We start from the raw sequence: 27597 nt of genomic DNA on the forward strand, positions 1-27597 counted from the left end.
TTGTCTCCTTAGGTAGGTTTATTCCTAGATATTTTATTCTTTTTGTTGCAACGGTAAACGGGAGTGTTTTCTTAATTTCACTTTCAGATTTTTCGTCATTAGTGTATACAAATGCCAGAGATTTCTGTGCATTAATTTTGTATCCTGCTACTTTACCAAATTCATTGATTAGCTCTAGGAGTTTTCTGGTAGCATCTTTAGGATTCTCTATGTATAGTATCATGTCATCTGCAAACAGTGACATCTTTACTTCTTCTTTTCCGATTTGGATTCCTTTTATTTCTTTGTCTTCTCTGATTGCTGTGGCTAACACTTCCAAAACTATGTTGAATAATAGTGGTGAGAGTGGGCAACCTTGTCTTGTTCCTGATCTTAGTCGAAATGGTTTCAGTTTTTCACCATTGAGGACGATGTTGGCTGTGGGTTTGTCATATATGGCCTTTATTATGTTGAGGAAAGTTCCCTCTATGCCTACTTTCTGCAGGGCTTTTATCATAAGTGGGTGTTGAATTTTGTCGAAAGCTTTCTCTGCATCTATTGTGATGATCATATGGTTTTTCTCCTTCAATTTGTTAATATGGTGTATCACATTGATTGATTTGCATATATTGAAGAACCCTTGCATTCCTGGAATAAACCCCACTTGATCATGGTGTATGATCCTTTTAATGTGCTGTTGGATTCTGTTTGCTAGTATTTTGTTGAGGATTTTTGCATCTATGTTCATCAGTGATATTGGCCTGTAGTTTTCTTTCTTTGTGACATCTTTGTCTGGTTTTGGTATCAGGGTGATGGTGGCCTCGTAGAATGAGTTTGGGAGTGTTCCTCCCTCTGCAATATTTTGGAAGAGTTTGAGAAGGATAGGTGTTAGCTCTTCTCTAAATGTTTGATAGAATTCACCTGTGAAGCCATCTGGTCCTGGGCTTTTGTTTCTTGGAAGGTTTTTAATCACAGTTTCAATTTCAGTGCTTGTGATTGGTCTGTTCATATTTTCTATTTCTTCCTGGTTCAGTCTCGGCAGTTTGTGCATTTCTAAGAATCTGTCCATTTCTTCCAGGTTGTCCATTTTATTGGCATGGAGTTGCTTGTAGTAATCTCTCATAATCTTTTGTATTTCTGCAGTGTCAGTGGTTACTTCTCCTTTTTCATTTCTAATTCTATTGATTTGAGTCTTCTCCCTTTTTCTCTTGATGAGTCTGGCTAATGGTTTATCAATTTTGTTTATCTTCTCAAAGAACCAGCTTTTAGTTTTATTGATCTTTGCTATTGTTTCCTTCATTTCTTTTTCATTTATTTCTGACCTGATCTTTATGTTTTCTTTCCTTCTGCTAACTTTGGGGTTTTTTTGTTCTTCTTTCTCTAATTGCTTTAGGTGCAAGGTTAGGTTATTTATTCGAGATGTTTCCTGTTTCTTGATGTAGGCTTGTATTGCTATAAACTTCCCTCTTAGCACTGCTTTTGCTGCGTCCCATAGGTTTTGGGTCGTCGTGTCTCCATTGTCATTTGTTTCTAGGTATTTTTTGATTTCCCCTTTGATTTCTTCAGTAATCACTTCGTTATTAAGTAATGTATTGTGTAGCCTCCATGTGTTTGTATTTTTTACAGATCTTTTCCTGTAATTGATATCTAGTCTCATAGCGTTGTGGTCGGAAAAGATACTTGATACGATTTCAATTTTCTTAAATTTACCAAGGCTTGATTTGTGACCCAAGATATGATCTATTCTGGAGAATGTTCCATGAGCACTTGAGAAAAATGTGTATTCTGTTGTTTTTGGGTGGAATGTCCTATAAATATCAATTAAGTCCATCTTGTTTAATGTATCATTTAAAGCTTGTGTTTCCTTATTTATTTTCATTTTGGATGATCTGTCCATTGGTGAAAGTGGGGTGTTAAAGTCCCCTACTATGATTGTGTTGCTGTCGATTTCCCCTTTTATGGCTGTTAGTATTTGCCTTATGCATTGAGGTGCTCCTATGTTGGGTGCATAAGTATTTACAATTGTTATACCTTCCTCTTGGATCGATCCCTTGATCATTATATAGTGTCCTTCTTTGTCTCTTGTAATAGTCTTTATTTTAAAGTCTATTTTGTCTGATATGAGAATTGCTACTCCAGCTTTCTTTTGATTTCCATTTGCATGGAATATCTTTTTCCATCCCCTCACTTTCAGTCTGTATGTGTCTCTAGGTCTGAAGTGGGTCTCTTTTAGACAGCATATATATGGGTCTTGTTTTTGTATCCATTCAGCCAGCCTGTGTCTTTTGGTGGGAGCATTTAATCCATTTACATTCAAGGTAATTATTGATATGTATGTTCCTATTCCCATTTTCTTAAATGTTTTGGGTTTGTTATTGTAGGTGTTTTCCTTCTCTTGTGTTTCTTGCCTAGAGAAGTTCCTTTAGCATTTGTTGTAAAGCTGGTTTGGTGTTGCTGAACTCTCTCAGCTTTTGCTTGTCTGTAAAGGTTTTAATTTCTCCATCACATCTGAATGAGATCCTTGCTGGGTAGAGTAATCTTGGTTGTAGGTTTTTCTCCTTCATCACTTTAAGTATATCCTGCCACTCCCTTCTGGCTTGCAGAGTTTCTGCTGAAAGATCAGATGTTAACCTTATGGGGATTCCCCTGTGTGTTATTTGTTGTTTTTCCCTTGCTGCTTTTAATATGTTTTCCTTATATTTAATTTTTGACAGTTTGATTAATATGTGTCTTGGCGTGTTTCTCCTTGGGTTTATCCTGTATGGGACTCTCTGTGCTTACAGGACTTGATTAACTATTTCCTTTCCCATATTAGGGAAGTTTTCAACTATAATCTCTTCAAATATTTTCTCAGTCCCTTTCTTTTTCTCTTCTTCTTCTAGGACCCCTATAATTCGAATGTTGGAGCGTTTAATGTTGTCCCAGAGGTCTCTGAGACTGTCCTCAGTTCTTTTCATTCTTTTTTCTTTATCCTGCTCTGTAGTAGTTATTTCCACCATTTTATCTTCCAGGTCACTTATCCTTTCTTCTGCCTCAGTTATTCTGCTATTGATCCCATCTAGAGTATTTTTAATTTCATTTATTGTGTTTTTCATTGTTGCTTGGTTCCTCTTTAGTTCTTCTACATCCTTGTTAAATGTTTCTTGCATTTTGTCTATTCTATTTCCAAGATTTTGGATCATCCTTACTATCATTATTCTGAATTCTTTTTCAGGTAGACTACCTATTTCCTCTTCATTTGTTAAGTCTGGTGTGTTTTGACCCTGCTCCTCCATCTGCTGTGAGTTTTTCTGTCATCTCATTTTACTTATCTTACTGTGTTTGGGGTCTCCTTTTCACAGGCTGCAGGTTCATAGTTCCCATTGTTTTTGGTATCTGTCCCCAGTGGCTAAGGTTGGTTCAGTGGGTTGTGTAGGCTTCCTGGTGGAGGGAACTAGTGCCTGAGTTCTGGTGGATGAGGCTGGATCTTGTCTTTCTGGTGTGCACGTCCACGTCTGGTGGTGTATTTTGGGGTGTCTGTGGCCTTATTATGATTTTAGGCAGCCTCTCTGCTAATGGATGGGGCTGTGTTCCTGTCTTGCTAGTTGTTTGGCATAGGGTGTCCAGCACTGTAGCTTGCTGGTCGTTGAATGAAGCTGGGTCTTGATGTTGAGATGGAGATCTCTGAGAGATTTTTGCCGTTTGGTATTACGTGGAGCTGGGAGGTCTCTTGTGGACCAGTGTTCTGAAGTTGGCTCTCCCACCTCAGAGGCACGGCCCTGATGCCTGGCTGGAGCACCAAGAGCCTTTCGTCCACACAGCTCAGAGTAAAAGGGAGAAAAAATAGAAAGAAAGAAAGAAAGAGGCTATAATATAGTGAAGTAAAATAAAGCTATTGTAAAGCAAAGCTATACAGACAAAATCTCACCCAGAAGCATATACATATACACTCACAAAAAAAGGAAAAGGGGAAGAATTAATATCTCCTGCTCCCAGAGTCCCCCTCCTGAATTTGGGATGATTCGTTGTCTATTCAGGTGTTCAGCAGATGCAGGCACATCAAGTTGTTTGTGGAGCTTTAATCCGCTGCTTCTGAGGCTGCTGGGAGAGATTTCCCCTTCTCTTCCCTGTTCGCACAGCTCCCGGGGTTCAGCTTTGGATTTGGACCCGCCTCTGCGTGTAGGTCGCCTGAGGGCGTTTGTTCCCCGCCCAGACAGAACGGGGTTAAAGGAGCAGCTGCTTTGGGGGCTCTGACTCACTCAGGCCGGGGGGAGGGAGGGGTACGGATGCGGGGCGAGCCTGCGGCAGCAGAGGCCAGCGTGACGTTGCACCAGCCTGAGGCGCGCAGTGCGTTCTCCGGGGAAAGTTGTCCCCGGATCACGGGACCCTGGCAGTGGCGGGCTGCACCGGCTCCCGGGAGCGGTGGTGTGGAGAGTGACCTGTGCTCGCACACAGGCTTTTTGGTGGCGGCAGCAGCAGCCTTAGCGTCTCACGCCCGTCTCTGGGGCCCGTACTGATCGCCGTGGCTCGCGCCCGTTTCTGGAGCTCGTTTAGGCGGCACTCTGAATCCCCTCTCCTTGCGCGCCGTGAAACAAAGAGGCAAGAAAAACTCTCTTGCCTCTTCGGCAGCTGCAGACTTTTTCCCGGTCTCCCTCCCAGCCAGCTGTGGTGTGCTAACCCCTTCAGGCTGTGTTCACGCCGCCAGCCCCAGTCCTCTCCCTGCGATCCGACCGAAGCCCGAGCCTCAGCTCCCAGCCCTGCCCGCCCCGGCGGGGGAGCAGACAAGCCTCTCAGGCTGGTGAGTGCTGCTCAGCACCGAGTCTCTGTGCGGGAATCTCTCCGTTTTTTCCTCTGCGCCCCTGTTGCTGTGGGATCCTCGCTGATAGCCGCGGCTCGCGCCCGTCTCTGGAGCTCGTTTAAGCAGCACTCTGAATCCCCTCTCCTCGCGCACCAGGAAACAAAGAGGCAAGAAAAAGTCTCTTGCCTCTTCGGCAGGTCCAGACTTTTTCCCGGACTCCCTCCTGGCTAGCTGTGGTGCACTAACCCCTTCAGGCTGTGTTCATGCGGCCAACCCCAGTCCTCTCCCTGTGATCCGACCGAAGCCCGAGCCTCAGCTCCCAGCCCCCACCCGCCCTGGCGGGGGAGCAGACAAGCCTCTCGGGCTGGTGAGTGCTGCTCGGCACTGATCCTCTGTGCGGGAGTCTCTCCGTTTTGCCCTCCACACCTCTGTTGTTGCGCTCTCCTCCGTGGCTCCGAAGCTTCCCCCCTCTGCCACCCGCAGTCTCCACCCGCGAAGGGGCTTCCTAGTGTGTGGAAACCTTTCCTCCTTCACAGCTCCCTCCCACTGGTGCAGGTCCCATCCCTATTCTTTTGTCTCTGTTATTTCTTTTTTCTTTTGCCCTACTCAAGTACGTGGGGAGTTTCTTGCCTTTTGGGAGGTCTGATGTTTTCTGCCAGCGTTCAGCGGGTGTTGTGTAGGAGCAGTTCCACGTGTAGATGTATTTCTACTGTATCTGTGGGAAGGAAGGTGATCTCTGCGTCTTACTCTTCCGCCATCTTCTCTCCTCCTTTCTTTAATCCATTTTGAGTTTATTTTTGTGTATGGTGTTAAGGAGTGTTCTAATTTCATTCTTTTACATGTAGCTGCCCAGTTTTCCCAGCACCACTTATTGAAGAGACTGTCTTTTCTCCATTGTATATTCTGGCCTCCTCTGTCATAGATTAGGTGACCATATGTGCATGGGTCTATCTCTGGGCTTTCTATCCTGTTCAGTTGATTGATAATTCTGTTCTTGTGCCAGTACAATATTGTCTAGATTACTGTATTTGTAGTATAGCCTGAAGGTACGGAGTCTGATTCCTCCAGCTCTGTTTTTTTCCCTCAGGATTGCTTTGGCTATTTGGGGTCTTTTGTGTCTCCATACAAATTTTAATAATTTTGTTCTAGTTCTGTGAAAAATGCCATTGGTAATTTGATAGGGAATACATTTAATCTGTAGATTGCTTTGGGTAGTAAGGTCATTTTCACAATATTGATTCTTCCAATCCAAGAACATGTTATATCTCTCCATCTGTTTGTGTCACCTTTGATTTCTTTCATCAGTGCCTTATAGTTTTCTGAGTACAGGTATTTTACCTCCATAGGTAGGTTTATTCCTAGGTATTTTATTCTTTTTGTTGTAATGGTGAATGGGATTGTTTCCTTCATTTCTCTCTCTATTATTTCATTGTTAGTGTATAGGAATGCAAGAAATTTCTGTGCCTTAATTCTGTATCCTTCAATTTTACCAGATTTATTGATTAGCTCTAGTAGTTTTCTGGTGAACTCTTTAGGATTTTCTATGTTTAGTATCATGTCATCTGCAAACAGTGACAGTTTTACTTATTTTTTTCCAATTTGTATTCCTTTTATTTCTTTTTCTTCTGATTGCCATGGCAAAGACTTCCAAAATTATGTTGAATAATGGTGGTGAGAGTGGACATCCTTGTCTTGTTCCTGATCTTAGAGGAAACGGTTTTAGTTTTTCACCATTGAGAATGATGTTTGCTGCGGGTTTGTCATATGTGGCCTTACTATGTTGAGGTAGGTTCCCTCTATGCCCACTTTCTGAGAGTTTTTATCATAAAAGGGTGTTGAATTTTGTCAAATGCTTTTTCTGCTTCTGCTGAGATGATCATATGGTTTTTATCCTTCAATTTGTTAATATGGTGTATCACATTGATTGATTTGCGTATGTTGAAGAATCTTTGCATCCCTGGGATAAATCCCACTTGATCATGGTGTATGATCCTTTTAATGAGTTGTTGGATTCTATTTGCTAGTATGTTGTTGAGGATTTTTGCATCTATATTCATCAGTGATATTGGTCGGTAATTTTCTTTTTTGTAGTATCTTTGTCTGGTTTTGGTATCAGGGTGATGGTGGCCTCGTAGAATGAGTTTGGGAGTGTTCCTTACTCTGCAATATTTTGGAAGAGTTTGAGAAGGATGGGTGTTAGCTCTTCTGTAAATGTTTCATAGAATTTGGCTGTGAAGTGATCTGTTCCTGGACTTTTGTTTGTTGGAAAATTTTTAATCACAGTTTCATTTTCATTACTTGTCATTGGTCTGTTCATATTTTCTATTTCTTCCTGGTTCAGCTTTGGAAGGTTATAATTTTTTAAGAATTTGTTCATTTCTTCCAGGTTGTCCATTTTATTGGCATAGAGTTGCTTGTAGTAGTCTCTTAGGTTGCTTTGTATTTCTGCGGAGTCTGTTGTAACTTCTCCTGTTTCATTTCTAATTTTATTGATTTGAGTCCTCTCCCTCTTTTTCTTGATGAGTCTGGCTAAAGGTTTATCTATTTTGTTTATCTTCTCAAAGAACCAGGTTTTAGTTTTATTGATCTTTGTTATTGTTTTCTTTGTTTCTATTTCATTTATTTCTGTTCTGATCTTTATGACTTCTTTCCTTCTACTAACTTGGGGTCTTGTTTGTTCTTCTTTCTGTCTTTCCTTTAGGTGTAAGGTTAGATTGTTTACTTGAGATTTTTCTTGTTTCTTGAGGTATGATTGTATTGCTATAAACTTCCCTCTTCAGACTGCTTTTGCTGCATCCCTTAGGTTTTGGATCGTTGTGTTTTAGTTTTCATTCTTCTCTAGGTATTTTTTGATTTCCTTTTTGATTTTTTCAGTGATCTCCTGGTATTTAGTAACGTATTGTTTAGCCTCCATGTGCTTGTGCTTTTTCCATTTTTTTCCCCTGTAATTTATTTCTAATCTCATAGCGTTGTGGTCGGAAAAGATGGCTGATATGATTTCAATTTTCTTAAATTTACTGAGGCTTGATTTGTGACCCAAGATGTGATCTATCTTGGAGAATGTTCCGTGTGCATTTGAGAAGAAAGTGTAATCTGCTGTTTTTGGATGGAATGTCCTATAAATATCAACTAAATCTATCTGGTCTATTGTGTCATTTAAAGCTTGTGTTTCCTTATTAATTTTCTGTCTAGATGATCTGTCCATTGGTGTAAGTGAGGTGTTAAAGTCTCTCACTATTATTGTGTTACTGTCGATTTCCTCTTTTATAACTGTTAGCATTTGCCTTATGTATTGAGGTACTCCTATGTGGGGTGCATATATATTTATAATTGCTATATCTTCTTCTTGGACTGATCCCTTGATCATTATGTAGTGTCCTTCCCTGTCTCTTGTAACATTCTTTATTTTAAAGTCTGTTTTATCTGATATGAGTATTTCTACTCCAGCTTTCTCTTGATTTTCATTTGCATGAGATCTCTTTTTTCATCCCCTCACTTTCAGTCTATATGGGTCCCTAGGTCTGAAGCGGGTCTCTTGTAGACCACATATATATGGGTCTTGTTTTTGTATCCATTCAGCAAGCCTGTGTCTTTTGCTTGGAGCAATTAATCCATTCACATTTAAGGTAATTATCGATATGTATTTTCCTATTACCATTTTCTTGTTTTGAGTTTGTTTTTGTTGGTCTTTTTCTTCTCTGTGTTTTCCACTTAGAGAAGTTCCTTTAGCATTTGCTGTAGAGCTGGTTTGGTGGCGCTGAATTCTCTTAGCTTCTGCTTGTCTGTGAAACTTTTGATTTCTCTGTTGAATCTGAATGAGATCTTTGCCAGGTAGAGTAATCTTGGTTGTAGGTTCTTCCCTGTCATCACTTGAAATATATCATGCCACTCCCTTCTGGCTTGTAGAGTTTCTGCTGAGAAATAAGCCGTTAACCTTATGGGAGTTCCCTTGTATGTTATTTGTCATTTTCCCCTTGTTGCTTTTAATAATTTTTGTCTTTAATTTTTGTCAGTTTGATTTTATGTGTCTTGGTGTGTTTCTCCTTGGGTTTATCCTGCCTGGGACTCCCTGTGCTTCCTGGATTTAGATGGCTATTTCCTTTGCCATGTTAGGGAAGTTTTCGACTATAATCTCTTCAAATATTTTCTCTGGTCCTTTCTCTCTCTCTTCTCCTTCTGGGACCCCTATAATGTAAATGTTGTTGTGTTTAATGTTGTCCCAGATGTCTCTTAGGCTGTCTTCATTTCCTTTCATTCTTTTTTCTTCTGTTCTGTGGCAGTGAATTCCACCATTCTGTCTTCCAGGTCACTTATCCGTTCTTCTGCCTCAGTTATTCTGCTATTGATTCCTTCTAGTGTATTTTTCATTTCAGTTATTGTATTGTTCATCTCTGTTTGTTTGTTCTTTAATTCTTCTAGATGTCTGTTCTTTAATTCTTCCAGGTTTTTGTTAAACATTTCTTGCATCTTCTCGATCTTTGCCTCCATTCTTTTTCCGAGGTCCTGGATCATCTTCACTATCATTATTCTGAATTCTTTTTCTAGGAGGTTGCCTATCTCCACTTCATTTAGTTGTTTTTCTGGGATTTTATCTTGTTCCTACATCTGGTATGTAGTCCTCTGCTTTTTCATTTTGTCTATCTTTCTGTGAATTTGGTTTTCATTCCACATGCTCCAAGATTGTATTTCTTCTTGCTTCTGCTGTCTGCCCTCTGGTGGATGAGGCTATCTAAGAGGCTTGTGCAAGCTTCCTGATGGGAGGGACTGGTGGTGGGTAGAGCTGGGTGTTTCTCTGGTGGGCATAGCTCAGTAAAACTTTGATCCACTTGTCTGCTGATGGGTCGGCTGAGCTCCCTCCCTGTTGGTTATTTGGCCTGAGGCAACCCAGGACTGGCTCTTTGTTGGGGCTAATGGCAGGCTCTGGGAGGGCTCACACCAAGGAGTACTTCCCAGAACTTCTGCTGCCAGTGTCCTTGTCCCCATAGTGAGCCACAGCTGCCCCTTGCCTCCTCAGGTTACCCTCCAACACTAGCAGGTAGGTCTGGTTCAGTCTCTTATGGGGTCACTACTCCTTCCCCCTGGGTCCTGATGCACACACTACTTTCCATGTTCCCTCCAAGAGTGGAGTGTCTGTTTCCCCCAGTCCTGTTGAAGTCCTGCAATCAAATACCACTAACTTTCAAAGTATGATTCTCTGGGAATTCCTCCTCCCGTTGCCAGACCCCCACGTTGGGAAGCCTGACGTGGGGCTCAGAACCTTCACTCCAGTGGGTGGACTTCTGTGGTATAATTGGTCTCCAGTTTGTGAGTCACCCACCCAGAAGTTATGGGATTTGATTTTTTTGTGATTCCGCCTCTCCTACTGTCTCGTTGTGGCTTCTCCTTTGCCTTTGGATGTGGGGTATCATTTTGGTGAGTTCCATTGTCTTCCTGTCAATGACAGTTCAGCAGTTAGTTGTGATTCCAGTGCTCTCACAAGAGGGAGTGAGCACACGTCCTTCTCTGAGTGGTTTTAATTGAGCATTTTATGTGATTCTGTTTTCTCTATTTTCTTAGCATGTCAATTATTCTTTTTAAAAAAAATTTTACGGCTTCCCTGGTGGCGCAGTGGTTGAGAATCTGCCTGGTAATGCAGGGGACACGGGTTCGAGCCCTGGTCTGGGAAGATCCCACATGCCACGGAGCAGCTGGGCCCGTGAGCCACAATTGCTGAGCCTGCGCGTCTGGAGCCTGTGCCCCGCGACGGGAGGGGCCGCGATAGAGAAAGGCCCGCGCACCGCGATGAAGAGCAGTCCCCGCACCGCGATGAAGAGTGGCCCCCGCTTGCCGCAACTGGAGAAAGCCCTCGCACGAACCGAAGACCCAACACAGCCAAAAATAAATAAATAAGAAAATCCTTAAAAAAAAAATATTAAAAAAAATTTTAGTGGTTTTTATTTTTGTCTTTTTCTTTTTTTTTAATTGAAGTATAGTTGACATACAATATTGTATTAGTTTCAGGTACACAACATAATGATTCAACATTTATATACATTGCAAATTGATCACCATGATAAGTCTAGTGACCATCTGTCACCTTACAAAGGTATTGCAGAATTATTGATAATGTTCCCTGTGCTGTACATTACATCCCAGTGAACTAACTTATTTTGTAACTGAAAGTTTGTACCTCTTAATCTACTTCACCTATTTCACACAACCCAGCAGTCCCCTCCCCTTTGGTGACTACCAGTTTGTTCTCTGTATCTATGAGTCTGTTTCTATTTGGTTTTGTTTTTTATATTCCACATACAAGTGAAATCATATGGCATTTGTCTTTCTGTCTGACTTATTTCACTTAGCATAATACTCTCTAGGTCCATCCATGTTGCTGCAAATAGTAAGATTTCATTATTTTTTATGGCTGTGTAATATTCCATTGTGTATATATACCACATCTTTTTTTATCCATTAATCTATCAATGGCTTTAGATCCAAAATGAGTCTTTGTAGGCAGCATGTATATGGGTCTCATTTTTTTTTAAATCCATTTAGCCACGCTATATTTTTTGATTAAAGCATCTAGTCTATTTACATTTAAAGCAATTATTGATAGATATGTTGACTTATTGACATTTTGTTAATTGTTTTTTGGGTGTTTTTGTAGTGCTTCTGTGTTCCTTTCTTCTCTTGTTCTCTTCCCTTGTGATTTGATGACTTTAGTGTTATGTTTGTGTTCCTTTCTCTTTATTTTTTGTGTATCTATTATAGGTTTTTGGTTTGTGGTTACTATGAGATACATATATGAAAACCCATGTATATAGCAGTCTATTATAAGTTGATGGTTGCTTAAGTTCAAGTGCATTCTAAAAGGATTACATTTTTACTCCCACTTCCCCACGTTTTATGTTTTTGACCTCATATCTTACATCTTTTTATTTTGTGTATCTCTTAAATACTTATTGTAGTTAGAGTTGATTGTACTACTTTTGTCTTTTAACTTTCATTCTAGCTTTTTAAGTGGCTGAGCCACTGCCTTTACTATATATTTGCCTTTACAAATGAGATTTTTTTCTTTCACATATTTTCTTATTTCTAGTTGTGACCATTTTTTCTGCTTAAAGATGACTCTTTAACATTTCTTGTAAGGCCACTCCGTTAGTTTTTGCTTGTCTGGGAAACTATCTGTCCTTCAATTCTGAATGATATCCTTGTTGTATAGAGTATTCTAGGTTATAAGAAGTTTTTTCCTTTCAGCACTTTAAATATATCCCACCACACTCTTATGGCTTGTAAAGTTTCTGCTGGGAAATCAGCTAATAGTCTTATGGGGTTTCCCTTATATATGATTAGTTGTTTTTCTCTTACCTTTAAGATTTTCCCTTTATCTTTAACTTTTGCCATTTTAATTATAACATGTCTTGGTGTGGAACTCTTTGGGTTCATCTTTTTTGGGACTCTGTGCTTCCTGTAGCTGGACTCTGTTTTCTCCTTCAGGTAAGGGAAGTTTTCAGCCATTATTTGTTCAAATAGGTCTTCTGTCCCTTTCTCTCGCTCTTCTCCTTCTGAGATCCTTATAATGTGAATGTTAGTATGCTTGATGTTGTCCCAAAGGTCCATTAAACTATTTTCATTTTTAAAATTCTTTTTCTTTTTGCTGTTTTGGTTGGGTGATTTCCACTACCTTGTCTTCCAGGTTGCTAATCCATTCTGCATCCTTTAATCTGCTGTTGATTCCCTCTAGTGGTGCAATCCCCTCTGGTCACCAGAGCCTGGTGCTCCAGGGATATCCCCTGTGTGGACTGCATGAACCCTCTTGTTGTGGTTGGCCTGTTATTGCTGCAGGCGCATTGGTGGGCAGGGCTGCACCCCTAGGGTGGGAGACACTTTAGAGAAGCACCAGTACTGGCTGGGGCTGCCTGCTGGATGGGGTGAGGCAGGAGCTTCTTTGTATGGGTACTGGTGCTGGCTGAGGCTACACACCAGGTGGGGTGGGCCAGGAGACACTTGGAGGAGCTGGCTGGGGCTAGCAGGTTGAACAAGGCTGGTCCCCAGGGGAACTCCAGGGCAAGGCACACAATGTTAGCTAGGTTGATGGAGAGTGACTAAAATGGCACCGTCCAGTGCTGGGCCAGCTAGGTGGAAGGAAAGTAAAAAAAAACATAGTGCCCAATAGCACTTCTATCCTTTGAGAAAGTTTCATAAGATCCCTGCCCACTTTGGCACAGGCCCTAAAATTAGTCAGTGACTCTCCTTTTTGCATGACCCACATACTTTTCAAGCTGCTGCCTCTGTGCTGGAACTTGAAGCAAATGAATTTGTGCGTGAGCCCTTCTGGAGTGGAGTCTTGGTTTCCCACAGCCCCTTTGGGCTCTCCAAGATGTAAGCCCAACTGTTTTCAAAACCAGATGTTATGGGGGGGTGTCTTCCTAGTGCAGGTCCCCTGAACTGGGGAGCCCAACATGCGGCTTGAATAAGTTGCTCCTCAGGGGGGACCTCTGCAGTTGTGATATTCCTCTCTCTTGTGGGTCACTGCATCAGGGGTGTGGGTTCTGACTAGATTGTACCTCTGCCCTTCCTACCCACCTCAATGTGCCCTTTTCTTTATATCCTTAGTTGTAGAGAATCTGTTCTGCTAGTCTTCAGGTCATCCTCAGAGATAGTTGTTTTATATGTAGTTGTAGTTTTGGTGTGTCCATGGGAGAAGGTGAGTTCCAGATCTTCCTATTCTGCCATCTTGATCTCTCTCCTTTATTTTACAGTATACATTTACAGCTAATCTAAGTTCACATTCAAATAATGCTATACCACTTTTTGAGTAAGGCAAGTATCTTATAACAAAGTAATCCTAATTCCTCCTCCCTTCCCTTGTGTCATTGTTGTCATTTATTTCACTTATGCATAAGGTATAATCATTGAATGCATTGTTGCTATTATTATTTTGAACAAACTTTTATGTATTCGATCAATTAAGAATAAGAAAAATACAAGTTTTTGTAATAAAAAAACTTAAAAAACTTGTCGTAAGGCTGGGGGCCTCCTATTTTATCCCCAGATTTGGCTCAGGACTTTTATTTTTTCTTTTTCTCAGGACTCTTAATTATACTGCTATCTTGCTGGTGCATTTACTGAAGGAAGGGGTGGGGTGGGATTTGGGTAATATAATGCGTTCACGGCCAGCTTTAAAACTATACGACTTACACTAGCTTTTTTTAAAAAATTTATTTATTTAATTTATTTATTTTTGGCTGCATTGGGTCTTTGTTGCTGGGCACGGGCTTTCTCTAGTTGTGGTGAGCAGGGGCTACTCCTAATGGCAGTGTGCAGGCTTCTCATTGCGGTGGCTTTTCTTATTGCAGAGCACGGGCTCTAGGCGCGTGGGCTCAGTAGTTGTGACTTGCGGGCTCCAGAGCACAGGCTCAGTAGTTGTGACGCATGGGCTTAGTTTCTCCGTGGCATGTGGGATCTTCCTGGACCAGGGCTTGAACCTGTGTACCCTGCATTGACAGGTGGATTCTTAACAACTGCGTCACCAAGGAAGCCCCCTTTTTTTTTTTAAATTTTTTTTGGCTGCAAAAAGCAAAAAATATCATCACTTATTCCCTCTCTAACACTCTTCCTTTGCTTTTACAGGTCCAGGTTTTTGTCCTATATCATTTTCCTTCTTTCTGAAGAAATCCTTTTAACATTTATTCCACAAATGGCCTACTGGCAACAAATTCCTTCAAGTTTTGTTTGTCTGAGAAAGTCTTTCTTTCTCTTTCACTTTTGAGGGACAATTTCACTGGATACAGATTTCTGGGCTGGTGCTTTTTCCCTCTCTCTCTGTCAATACTTCAAATATTTCACCACACTCTCTTCTTGCTTGCATAGTTTCTGAAGAGAAGTCTGATGTAATTCTTATCCTTACCCCTCTATAGGTAAAGTAATTTTTTTCTTTTGGTTTCTTTCAAGATTTTTTCTTTATCTTTTATTTTGTGCAGTCTGAAAGTGATGTGCCTAGGTGTGGATTTTTTGGCATTTATCTTGCTTGCTGTTCCCTGAGATTTCTGGATGTTTGGTTTGATGTCTAACATTAATTTCATGAAATTTTCAGTCATCATTGCTTCAGATATTTTTTCTGTTCCTTTCTCTCTTCTCCTGGTATTTTCATTATGCATATGTTACACCTTTCATAGTTGTTGCCGCACAGTTTTTGGATATATGTTCTTTCTTTTTAATTTTGTTTTCAGTTTTAGAAATTTCTATTGACATATCCTCATACTCACTGATTATTTCCTCAGCCATGTCCAGTCTACTACTGAGCTCATCAAATATATTGTTTTTTTCTTTTAAGTGGGAAGCAGCCACATAGCACAGGGAGATCAGCTCGGTGCTTTGTGACCACCTAGAGGGGTGGGATAGGGAGGGTGGGAGGGAGGGAGATGCAAGAGGGAAGAGATATGGGGATATATGTATATGTATAACTGATTCACTTTGTTATAAAGCAGAAACTAACACACCATTGTAAAGCAATTATACTCCAGTAAAGATGTTAAAAAAAAAGAAGAAAAAAACCCCCAGTTTTATTGAGATATAACTGATATACAGAAAACTGCACATATATTATGTATTCAATTTGATGGATTTGGACATATGCACACATCCATGAAACCATCACCATAATCAAGTAATAGACATATTCATCATCTCCAAACATTTCTTATGCCTCTTTGTTTTGTTTTGTTTGTGGTAAGAACATTTAACATGAGATTTATCCCCTTAAATTTTTAAATGCACAATACAGTACTGTTAACTCTAGTTGCACAGCAGATCTCTAAAACTTATTCATCTTGTGTAACTGAAACTTGATATCCATTTAACAACAGCTCTCTATTTACCTCTCCTTCAGCCCCTAGAAACCACTATTCTATTATCTGTTTCTATGAGTTTGACTATTTTACATACCTCATATAAGTGGAATCATGTGGTATTTGTATTTCTGACTAGCTTATTTCACTTAGCATATTGTCCTCCAAGTTCATTTATGTTATTGCAAATGGCAGGATTTCCTTCTTTTTAAAAGCTGAATAATAGTCCATTGTGCTTGTGTGCATGTGCGTGCATGTGTGTGTATAATGTTTCTTTATCCATTCACTTGTTTATGGACATTTGGATTGTTTTCTCAAATGCTTTCTTCTTTTCCATTACAGTGTTTTTTTATTTCAAACACTTCTTTTGATTCTTTTAGATTTTCCATCTCTTTGCTTAAATTACCCATCTGTTCTTTCATGCTGTCTACTGTATCCATTAGTGCCCTTAGCATATTTTATTTTAAATTCCTCATGTGATAATTCCAACATCCTTGCCATATGAGTCTGGTTCTGATGTTTTCTTTGTCTGGTTTCTTTTCAAAGTGTGTTTTTTACCTTTTAGTATGCCTTGTAATTTGTTGTTGAAAACTATACATGATGTACTGGGTAAAAGGAACTGGTGTAAAGTGGCTTTTATCAATGTGGTGGTAAGGTGTGGGAGAGAAGCATTCTGCAGACCTACGATTAGGTCTCAGTCTTTTAGTGAGTTTGTGCTCTTGGGTAGTGACTTTCACAAGGGCTTCTCAGTTTTTCTTCCCCTTATGTGGGTCAGGAAGGTCAGAGTGCGCTAGAGTTGGGTATTTCCCTTTCCCCAGGTTGGGCAGGCTCTGATAAAAGCCCAGTAGGTTACACCCTGATAAAATAGTTTGGAAGGCAGGGCCTCACTGTGAAGAACAGAATGCTCTGGGCATATTTCCAAATGGCTCCTTTTCCCATTCTTTGATTAGAAGCACAAGGATATTTTTCTCTGATCTTCATTGTGGAAAACTGGTAGGCCTCCTGGAGGTAAAAATCACAAAAGTGTCAGGGCACCTCTATGACTAGACCCTCTGGAATTTTTAATTCTCAAACTTGTCCACACTGAGCTGCCAGCAATTCATCAGTTATAGTTTAGGTTTTCCTACCCCAGTACTGGTTCCCATGGATGTTTCCACTTTGGGTTTCTGTTCTGGTAAATGTAATTCTCTGTATCTGCCTGTCTGTCTCTCCAATTTGGGGCACATCAGTTTGCCCTGCATCCTCAATTCTCTGACGGGTCTATGAAGAGTTGTTAATTTTTAACTTGTTCAGTTTTTTAGTTGTTTTTAAGATGGAGTGATGATTTCCAAGCTCCATACATGTTGTGCTGGAAAGTAGATAACTTTCTTTCATTTTAGAAGGTTGTTTTTGCTGGATATAGAATTCTTGCTTGATTCTTTCCCCAGCACTTTAAATATGTCATCTCACTGCCTTCTGGCCTCCATGGTTTCTGGTAAGAAATTAGCTGTTAATCTTATTGGGGATCCCTTGGACATGTTCAGTCACTTCTTTCTTGCTGCCTTTTTTTTTTGCCTTTGATCACTTTGAATATAATGTGTCTCAGTGTGGATCTCTTTAATTTTACACTTCTTGGAGTTGATTGAGCTTGGATGTATAGAGTCATGTCTTTTCTCAAATTTTGGAAGTTCATGGTCATTATTTTTTCAAATGTGCTTTCTGTCCTTTCTCTCTCTTCTCTCCTTCTGGGAATCCCATTATGCACATAGTACTTTTGATGTTATCCCACAGGTCTCTTAGGCTGTACTCTTTTTTCTTCATTCTTTTCTCTTTCTACTCCCAAGACTAGATAATCTCAGTTGACTATCATCATATTCACTGATTCTTTCTTCTAACTGCTTAAATCTGCTGTTGAACTCCTCTCAATGATTGTACTTCTCAGCTCTGGAATTTCTATTTGGTTCCTTTTTATAATTTCTCCCTCTTCATTGGTATTCCTTATTTGGTTAGATATCACTCTCCTGGTTTCCTTTAGTTCTTTTTTCATGGTTTCCTTTATTTCTTTGAGCATATTAAATCCATACATTTAAAGTCTTTGTATAGTAAGCTGAATGCCTGAGCTTCTTTATGGACAATTTCTACTCATTTCTTTTATTCCTGTGAATGGACCATATTTTCCTGTTTCTTTGCATGTCTCTAATTTTTTATTGAAAACTGGACATTTTGAATATTATAATGTGACAACTCTGGAAACCAGATTCTGCCTCCTCTTCAGGGTTTGCTTCTGCTGACTATAGTGGGTTGTTGTTTGCTTGTATTGTGACTTTTCTAAACTACCTGTATGAAGTCTATATTCTTTGTTGTGTGTGACCACTGAAGTCTGTGTTCTGTTAGCTTAATGGTCAGCTGTTATTTTGACAGAGTTACCCTAAATGCCTGGAGCCAAGAAATGCAAAAAAGAAGAAAAAAAAGAAAGGATAAAAATACTCTCCCAACCTCTGCCTATTGGTTCAGTGCTGGGGCACTCCTTCAATGCTTAGCTGGGTCACTTACGACTCTGCCTTAGCTTCCACTTCCTACATGTGTCAAGCCTGAAGACGAGCCAGAGATGAAAACTTAGGGTTTTCTCAGGCCTTTTCAAGCATGTGTCCTGCCCTTGTTATGTATATGGGTTTTTGATTTCCCAGTATACATAAAAGCTTTTGATAGTCCTTATTCTCACATATCTCCTGCCCATTCTCTTCCTCCCCAGGCTTCTAGAGCTGTCTATTGCTTGTCTCAAATGTTGTCCTTTGCCTCAGGCTGCTGTGGCCAATACCTATATATTTAAATGCTTTTGGCAATAGCCTCCCTGGAAGCCACCTGACTCCGGTGGACACTTTGAGTCAAGCAAAATAAAAAGAAACCTTTGTACCGGTTCTTGAGGGAGGCTCCAGGCAGGTTGAGACCCATAACACAATTCTTTAAGAGTAAGGTCCATATTGCTCCTTTTGGCACTGGCAACTTGCACCAGTTGTGCCAGCTACTGTCCTCACAGCTGCTGCTGATCTGGAGTGTGGGGGATGGTAAGTGAATGATTTAAAACACCAAAGCACTCTCTTACCACAAAGCAACATCTTCTTTCTTTACTAAATCTTGGTGTTATAAGTACCCTTGTTGTAAGTTCTTGACTAGATTCCAGAGTTTTTCCAAAGCTAATTCTGAGTTTTTCTAGTTCATTAGCTGCTTTTCGGGAGGGTTGTATACCTGGAGTTCCCTATTCTGTAATTTTCAGTGACTTATCTATCCTAATTCTTAAAACACTATGCTCTGCTAGTCATGAGTGCTACATGCAGTCCAAAGGCTGAAGTGACTCTAGAATTTCCAAATAGGCAGTTTTTAAGGGTGGCAGAGGGAATTGGCGAGAGAAGCAGACTAGAGAACTAGAGAACTTTTCTTTAGGCTGTGTTTGCAAAGCACACTGCATAAATTTGAGAAAACACCAGTTGCTAATATCATGGATGCATGAGAACTGATGGAAATTATGAGGCAAAGTATTAAATCCTTCCCAGGCCTCTCTTGGCGCTGTGGAAGTAGCAAGCGGTTCTTTGATGGGGAAGCTGCTTCCGAGATTACATGTCAGGATGGGAAGATGAGCCTGGTCAACCACCAATAGTCCCTTCTTGAGATGGACTTGGGAGTCAAGCAAACTGGTCTGAATGTTGGGTTAGGCCCAGGGTTTAGTGAGCCTTTTTCTATCATTCTGCTCTTGGGCTGAAGAAGGTATATAGCCAACTCAGGTGTAATGGCCAGAGCTATAAAGACTTCTCAGGTTCATTCTTACTCCACTCCCACCCCTACTCCACCGTCCTCCACAGTCTCTGAGGCTTATTGAAAACCACTGTGCTCTGGACCTATCTGCTCTGAATGGATGCCAATCCAGGCCAAAAGGAACTCTTTATCCATACACATTGATGCTTATCCTATGGCCACCAGGGGGCAGCTGGGTTTTGGAGACTATTACCACCACCACCATGCCCCACCCACCAAAGCTAATTTTGAATGGCAGCTTCCAACTTTCTTCCCATAACTTTGCCCTGGAGCCTGAAGTGCACTGCAGGAAAGTAGGCAGCTTTTCAAATCACGTGATTCAGACATAGTCATCAAGTTACTCCTCGGGCCAGGAGAATGTCCAAGTGTGGCTGTTGTGATTTAGAGTGTTAGAATGTCAGCACTGGGGGACCCTTGGGGATTACCTAGGCCAGGGTTTGGGGGTTTGGAGATTTGTTTTTGTTTTTTCTTCAACTTAAAGATGCAACTCTTTTGGTTAAAGGGTAGTGGTGATGGTTGACAGTGGGAGGCCCTGGGCTCAACCATGGCCTGAAGAGATACCTCAGAATTCTAGGGCAGCGTGGTCCAACTTTCCGTCCTACTCAGAGCACCTATATAATTTTACCTTATCTACCAGCCAGTGTGATAATATTTATTTAATATGTTTCTTTAAATTGACTCACTTTTTTTCTTAAATAAATTCAGCCTCGTCCTATGTAATATCATAAATGTAATGTCCTAAGCATATTTTTTTCTAATTCATATTAAAATACATCCATGACTATTGAAATTTAAGATTTATTTCTGGTAGCACTTAAAATTGTCTCATGTCCTTGTATTACACTTCAGGAAATGACCTTATGGCACCAAAGAGCACAGCTGGGAAAGTACTTATCCTAGTTCATTCTATTGTCAGGTAAAGACAGTAAAAGACCCAGAAAGGACAAGGGACTTATCCAAGGTCACTCAGTGACAGTGACAGAGCTGGGACTTAAACCCAAGTCTACTGACTCCCAGGCCTTTGCTCCTTTCACTGTACCATATTCCAAGGGTATTAGGAAGCCCTTCCACTATCCAGACTCTCCCATAGGAAGGAAGGGAAGAAGGATGGAAAGGAAAGAGAAGAAATACTATTTGCATACTGAATTGGGACTGGTACAGAATCTGTGACTCAGGAGGGCCAAGGCAGGTGTGGGGTACAATGATTTCCCATGTCTCTCTGGGTCAAGTGCCTGTGAAGCCCCATCTTCCAAAGCCTGGTTTCATTTGCTCATACACACAACATGAAATTATAGAGCACCTATCATGTGCCTGAGAATACAAAAAGCTTATATTCCAGTGGGTGAAGCATCTCAGTAAACAGCTGATTAGAGTGCTGGGTCAGGGAGCACAGGGTGCTGCAAGAGCACAGAGAAAGGCTTGATGAAAGTGGGGAGGGGGAGGAGAGTGGGCACAAGCCCTGTCCTACCCAAGTTCAGCAGCCCTAGTCCAAAGGTTTGATTTTCTCTTCTCTCAACCATGGGGACTGATAGGTATTAAATACCCTTCAAAGTATGGAGTTGCAAGGCCATGGCCATACAGTCTTTTGCTTTTTTTTTTTTTTAACCACTGACATTTGTCACCAATGTCCCTTCCTTTTGCCTACTCCTTCATAGCATTTGCAAACACAGAACCCACCCTCCAAATGGGAATGAACAAATTGAATGTGACCAGAAAACTCAACTCCAAAAGTACTGAGTGCTGGGCTGTGGCTCCTCCCAATCTCCTCCCCTGCCCAGACTTGTTAATGGAGCGCTTCAAAAAGGAAGTATTGGAAATAGGTCTGTAACTGATTAGTAGTATCTGATTCTGGTACCTCTATTTGATTTCCGTAGTTGGATGAGAAGCTGGGGACCCACTCCCACCCCCTTCACACATGCGCTGCTTCCCCAGAAACCTGGACGTAGGGATTTTGTTGCTGATTGGCTGGCAGGGCCTTGAGGGCCACTTTTACCATCATCTCTGCTCCCCCAAATACCCCCAAAAGCTCCAAACCCCTAAAATGAAATCTTCTAATAGGAAGAGGGCCCAAAATACTGTTTCTTTCATAACTACCCCCTGGATTGGATTCCTCACAGCCAGGAAAGTGTTCACCTTGAGGGAGCTCTACTGATATAGGTACCAGGCTTAGCCGCCCTGCTAAAACTGGGGCTCCTGAGGCAATGCATAGGGAGAGGACAGACCAGCCATAGCACCAGACTCATCTTCAACTGTCTCTCCCCACTTCTCCCTTCAGGATCCTTGTCTCTGTTTGTAGTTTTCTCCTGGCTCCTTCTCACTCCATTCACATCCCCAGGGATCTCAAGTACCCCAGTTTTCACCAATCCAATAAATTCATTTGTGGTGGGAAAATTTCTAGATGGAGATAAGAAAACATGGGTTCAAGTCTTGGCTTTTTCACTTACTAGTTGTGTTACTTGGAACAAAATAATTTCACCTCTCTGAGTCTCAGTTTCCTCTTTGCAAAACAGGCATGATAATCCCTGACTCGCTTACCTCTCAGAAAATTACTGTACAGATCAAAGGGGATACTGAACATCAAGTTGCTTTGTGAGCAGTCAATCACAATGTACAAGTGAAAGGTTGAATGAGTCATCTCTCTTTGGGGATTGGTATTCTGAAAGAGCATAACTTGAAGGAAGCTGCCACTAATACAGTATTTTAAACATCAGGACAGGATGGGATAGAGGGTGGAGGCTCAGGCCACTTTGTTGACTTTATCATTCACGTGACAACCAATTATTAAACATCTACTATGTCTAGGCATTCTTCTAGATACTGGAGATAAAAGTCCCTGCTCCCAAGGAACTGACATTCTAGGAGCATGGCAGGGACCTAAGAAAAATAGCCCCTGTCCCTCTGGCCTAGGAAGCTGAATCCAAGGTTTAGTTCTGAGCCTCAGGGCTATGGAAGAGCTTTCAATCACTAGATTTAATGCTTTCCATACAAAATCTATTTTAGCATTAACTCAACAATATCAGCCATTTGTTGAGGCCCTTTGTAGATCCAAAGTAATGTGTCATATATTCAATAACATGCATTTAATTCAACAAATGTTTATTGAGTACCTACTATGTGCTTGTCACTCTGTAAGTGTGGGGACAGTGGATGGAAGAGGGTGTACAGAATTAAACAAGGTGGAGTTTCTGTCCTTGAAGAGCTCCTAGCCTAGTAAAGGAGGTAATTACAAAAAGATAGGCCCATGATGCAAATGTGGAGTTGCCCCAGTTTAACCCAGTAAAGGGTGAAAATAGATACCCAATAAAAGTGAAATATTATAATTGAGTGCAAAATGCTATGAGAATTCTGAGGAAACATTTATAAGGCCTATAATATGGGGAAAGCTTCATCAAAAAGGTGACATTTGAGCTGGATCTTAAAGGTAGAATATATTCTTAGTAAGTATAAAGGGAAGTAAATCACCCACCAGAATGGTCACAAGTAAAAAGATGAAAATTCCAAGAGGACAAATAAATGTTTGATACATGTATTAAAAGGTACTCATTTAATCAGGGAAATAAAATAAAAACCACAATGTCATTTACACCAGAATAAATAAGATGAAAAAGATTAACAATACCAAGTGTTGTCAAGGATGTGGAGCAACTACTAGTGAGAATACATATAGAAATAATCACTTCAGAAACTGTTTGGCAGCATCTACTAAAATGTAAAGATATGCATGCCTTATGAGCTAGTAGTTCCACTTCCTAAGTATACATCTAACGGAAATGCATACGTATGTGTAACACCATTCATTATAGTCAAACACTGGAAACAACCCAAATGTCCATGTCCATGTCCATGTAGTATATTCATTCAATAAAATAATATGCAGCAATGAAAATGAATGAACTATTGCTATACACAAAATGGGTGACTCTCAGAAGCATAAAATTAAGGGAAAGAAGCCAGACACAAAAGAGCACACAATTCCATTTATATAAAGTATAAAAAATAGGCAAAATTAATCTATGCTATTAGACATCAGGATAGTGGTTACCACCACAGCAGAAGGAGAGGTTTTAACTCTAAGTAGGCACAAAGGGGGCATCTGGGATGCTGGTAATGATAAGATTGCTGGGATATGGGGGTTGGTTTAATGGGAGTGTCCCATTTGTGAAAATCCAATGATATGTACACATTCACTTTTCTAGATAGAAGAGCTAACAATAAAAAGAGAAGAAACCAAAGCTATCCAATGGAGGAAATGGAAGTCTTTTCAAATGGCATAAGAATAATAGTATATCCATATGAAAAGTACAAACCTCAACTCTTACTTTACACCACACACAAAAATTACTTTGATATGGATTATAAGTCTAAATGTTATATCTGAAATCATAAATTTTTTAGAGGAAAACACAGGAGAATATGACTTGGGGGTAGGCACAGATTTCTTAAGTCACAGAAAGCAATACCCAAACAAGAAAAAAAGAGGCTAAATTAGACTTTATTGAAATTAAAATTTTAATTAATTTTGCAAATTAAAAATTTGCATAACGTATATCTGACAAAGGACTGGTATTCAGGATATGTAAAGAGCTCCTACATCTCAATAATAAAAAATGAACAACCTAATTTAAAAATGCACAGGGAATTCCCTGGCAGTCCAGGGGTTAGGACTTGGCGCTTTCACTGCAGTGGCCCAGGTTAAATCCCTGGTCGGGGAACTAAGATTCCGCAAGCCACGCGGTGCAGCCAATAAAAAAAATAATAATGATAATAAATAAATAAATAAATAAACTTAGCATTAAAAAATGCACAAAATATTTGAAAGACACTTCACAAAAGAAGATAAGGCCTATAAGAACATGAAAAAATATATACTCAACGTCATTAGTCATCGGGGAACTGCAAGTTAAAACCACTACACATCCATTAGAATGACTAAAATAAAAAATTTTAAATGAAAATACCAAATATTGGTGAGGATGTGGAGTAACTGGAACTCTTGTATACTGCTGGCAGCAGTGTAAAATGGAACAACTTATTCTGACACAGTTCTGGCAGTATCTTATATAGTTGAACATACACCTTACCCTATGACCTGACATTTCCACTTCTAGGTATCTACCCAAAAGAAATTAAAATGTGTCCATGAAAAGACTTGTATACAAATATTCATAGCAGCCTTATTCATAATAGCCCCAAGCTAGAAACAACCCAGATGCCCATCAACTGGTGAATACAATATAAATACAATACAAATGCAGTGGAATACTACCCAGCACAACACAGCTGAATCTCAAAAGCATTATGCTGTGAAAGATGCCATGCTCAAAAGGCTACAAACTGTATTATTCCTTTTATATGAATCTCTAGAAAAGACACAACTAATCCATGGTGGTTCTCTCGAGGATGAGGTAGGGGTGGGTTTGACTGGGAAGGGGCATGAGGGAAATCTGTGGGGTGATAGTAATGTTCTATATTTTGATAGGGGTTTGGGTTAGCATTTGTCAAAACTCAGCAAATGTTTCCTTAAAATTTATGTATTTCACTATATGTAAGTTTTACCTCAAAAGGAAAAAACTGCAAGAAAATTGAACTCTAATTAATAATATACATGAAGAAATATTGAGGGAAAGATGTATACTAATGTCTTCAAGTTACTTTGAAATGCATTAAAATAACATGGATTGATAGATCAACAGAGAGTTGAATAGATGGACAGATAAAGCAAATATAGTAAATTATTAATTGTAGAATCCAGTGGTGAGTATACAGGTGTTCATGGTAAAATTATTTCAATTTGGTGGGGGTGAGTTGAGAAAAAGGAAACTAGGGCATTTGGGGGAAAGGAAAGAGCTCTGTGCTACTTGGGCTTAAATGCCATTGTGGGAAGTGGCCCAGGAACCAATCAGAAAGTTGAACAGAGCCCAGATAAGAAGGGGCCCCATGTGGCAGCTCAGGAGTCTGGACTTTACTTTTTAGGCAGTGAGGAATCATCTCAGATTTTTAAGGAGTTGAATGACATGATAAGAGGTAGTGTGGCATGGAAAAATGTTCTGTGATTAGGAGTTAAGAGAGAAGGGTGGGCTTCCCTGGTGGCGCAGTGATTGAGAATCTGCCTGCCAATGCAGGGGACACGGGTTCGAGCCCTGGTCTGGGAAGATCCCACATGCCGCGGAGCAACTAGCCCCGTGAGCCACAATTACTGAGCCTGCGCGTCTGGAGCCTGTGCTCCGCAACGGGAGAGGCCGCGACAGTGACAGGCCCGCGCACCGCGATGAAGAGCGGCCCCCGCTCGCCGCAACTAGAGAAAGCCCTAGCACAGAAACGAAGACCCAACACAGCCAAAACTAAATAAATAAATAAATAAATAAATAATAAAAATAAAATGAATTCCTTTAAAAAAAAAAAAAGTAAAATAAATATCCTTTAAAAAAAAAAAAAAGAGAGAAGGGTTCTGGTCCCACCTATAGCATGACCTTGGGCAAGTGGATTAGTTCATCCAGGTCTCAGAAAGTTTCAACAAAATATACTCCTCCTTCTTTGTCCCCTCTTCCACCCAAAAAGAGGCCCTCAGAAAACTGAGTTTAATCAGGCACAGAAGAAACTCTGTATATATGTACTGAAGGAGAAAAATAAACTGCTTCTTCTTTGTCCTTCCCTTCCAGACAACTCCCTTGCCCCTGCCCCTTGCACTCTTGCCCCTGCTCCATTTGAATGATTTTTTTCCTCCCCTTTAACTGGCTTTCTTTATCTGCAGGGTCAGCAAGTTAGACTTGAAACTTGGCCCCTGGGCCAGACCATACCAGTCACTCTCCTCTAACTCAGCTGCTGATACCTGCTTCTGGCCTTAAGACTCACCACTGTTTCAACCTTCTGTCTCTTGCTCTGTAGAAATTTCCTGTGTAAGGGCCTTGGGGTTCCTAAAGGCCTTAGGTCTGTGGCTATCTTGGAGCCTGAGAAGTCACCCCAAAGAGGTGGACCAGGAAATGTCTGAGGATGCAGACACACCATGTCTACTCCCAGCCTTCCCACTGCTAACCTGAATCCCACCCCATCCCACCCCCAGGTCTCCCTCACTTGGCTCACCTATACTCTCTTCAGCAGTTAGTGTCTCTACCACTGACCTGGTGCTAGGGGAGTTATCTTTCTGCATGTATCAACATATGAAAGAGGCCTCTTGATGTGATGAGGAACTCCCAGATCTCATCATGTCTCTGACACTTCACTTTCCCCCTGAAGTTTCTGATTATTCTCCTTTAACAGTCTGACCCAAGCCTGGCCCAGAACTTTATGCCCCACAGAACAGATGAGACTAAGCTGAAATGTTCAACAAGACACTAGAAAAGGGAAGGAAATAAAAACCAACAGCACCACAGAGCTAGATAATCTGGCTTCAAAGATATGGCCTGCTCTTAAGGCTAGCAATTCCTGATTGTATAATAGTTGCTCAATAAATATTTGTGAATGAATACCTATCCACAGTGGAAGTCAGACACTGTTCTTATCCCCAAGGAGCTTAGGTTCTAGTGAGGAGACATGTTAAATGGGTAATTTTAATATAATTTCATAAGTGCTGTGATAGAGAAGTGTTAGTGGTTAAAAATCACAGACCCTGGAGCCAGACTGCCACAGTGTGAATCATAGGTCCTTGAGTAAATGATTTAACCTTTCCCTGTGTTATTGTAAAATGATACCCCTATCTTATATGTATGTATGTCATATTGCTGTTCACAAGTATTTGAGGTAATTAGAAGGAAAAGCTTAGATAATTTAGGTATCACCTTAAGTAAGTCCTATTCCCTCTTTAGGCTTCAGTGTTCCCATCTGTGTAATGAGGAGATTGGATTTTGTGGAAGGTCCCTTCCAGCTCTGACATCTATGCTCTAGATTTTGGAATTGAACCAATGCCAAAGAACATACTAGGTTGTTTTCTTTTTCCAGTGAAAGCGATCTGCAAACCATCTTGTTAACATTTATTGAGCATTTACTACATGCTAACATTTATTGAGTACCTACTACATGCCAGGTGCTATGCCAGGTGTTTTCCATATTTTATTTCCCATCCTCACAACAAATATGAAAGATGAGCCTCTTCTCTATTGTTTATGGGCTTTGTTACACTAAGTGGTTAAATTTATTTATTTATTTATAGTACCTTCTTTGTATCAGGCATTGTGTTAAATGCTAAGGATATAAAAATAAATAATGCTGACCCTATGCTCAAGGAGG

The sequence above is a fragment of the Balaenoptera acutorostrata genome, chromosome X (genome assembly GCF_949987535.1).
Source record: "Balaenoptera acutorostrata chromosome X, mBalAcu1.1, whole genome shotgun sequence".
Taxonomy (NCBI): domain Eukaryota; kingdom Metazoa; phylum Chordata; class Mammalia; order Artiodactyla; family Balaenopteridae; genus Balaenoptera; species Balaenoptera acutorostrata.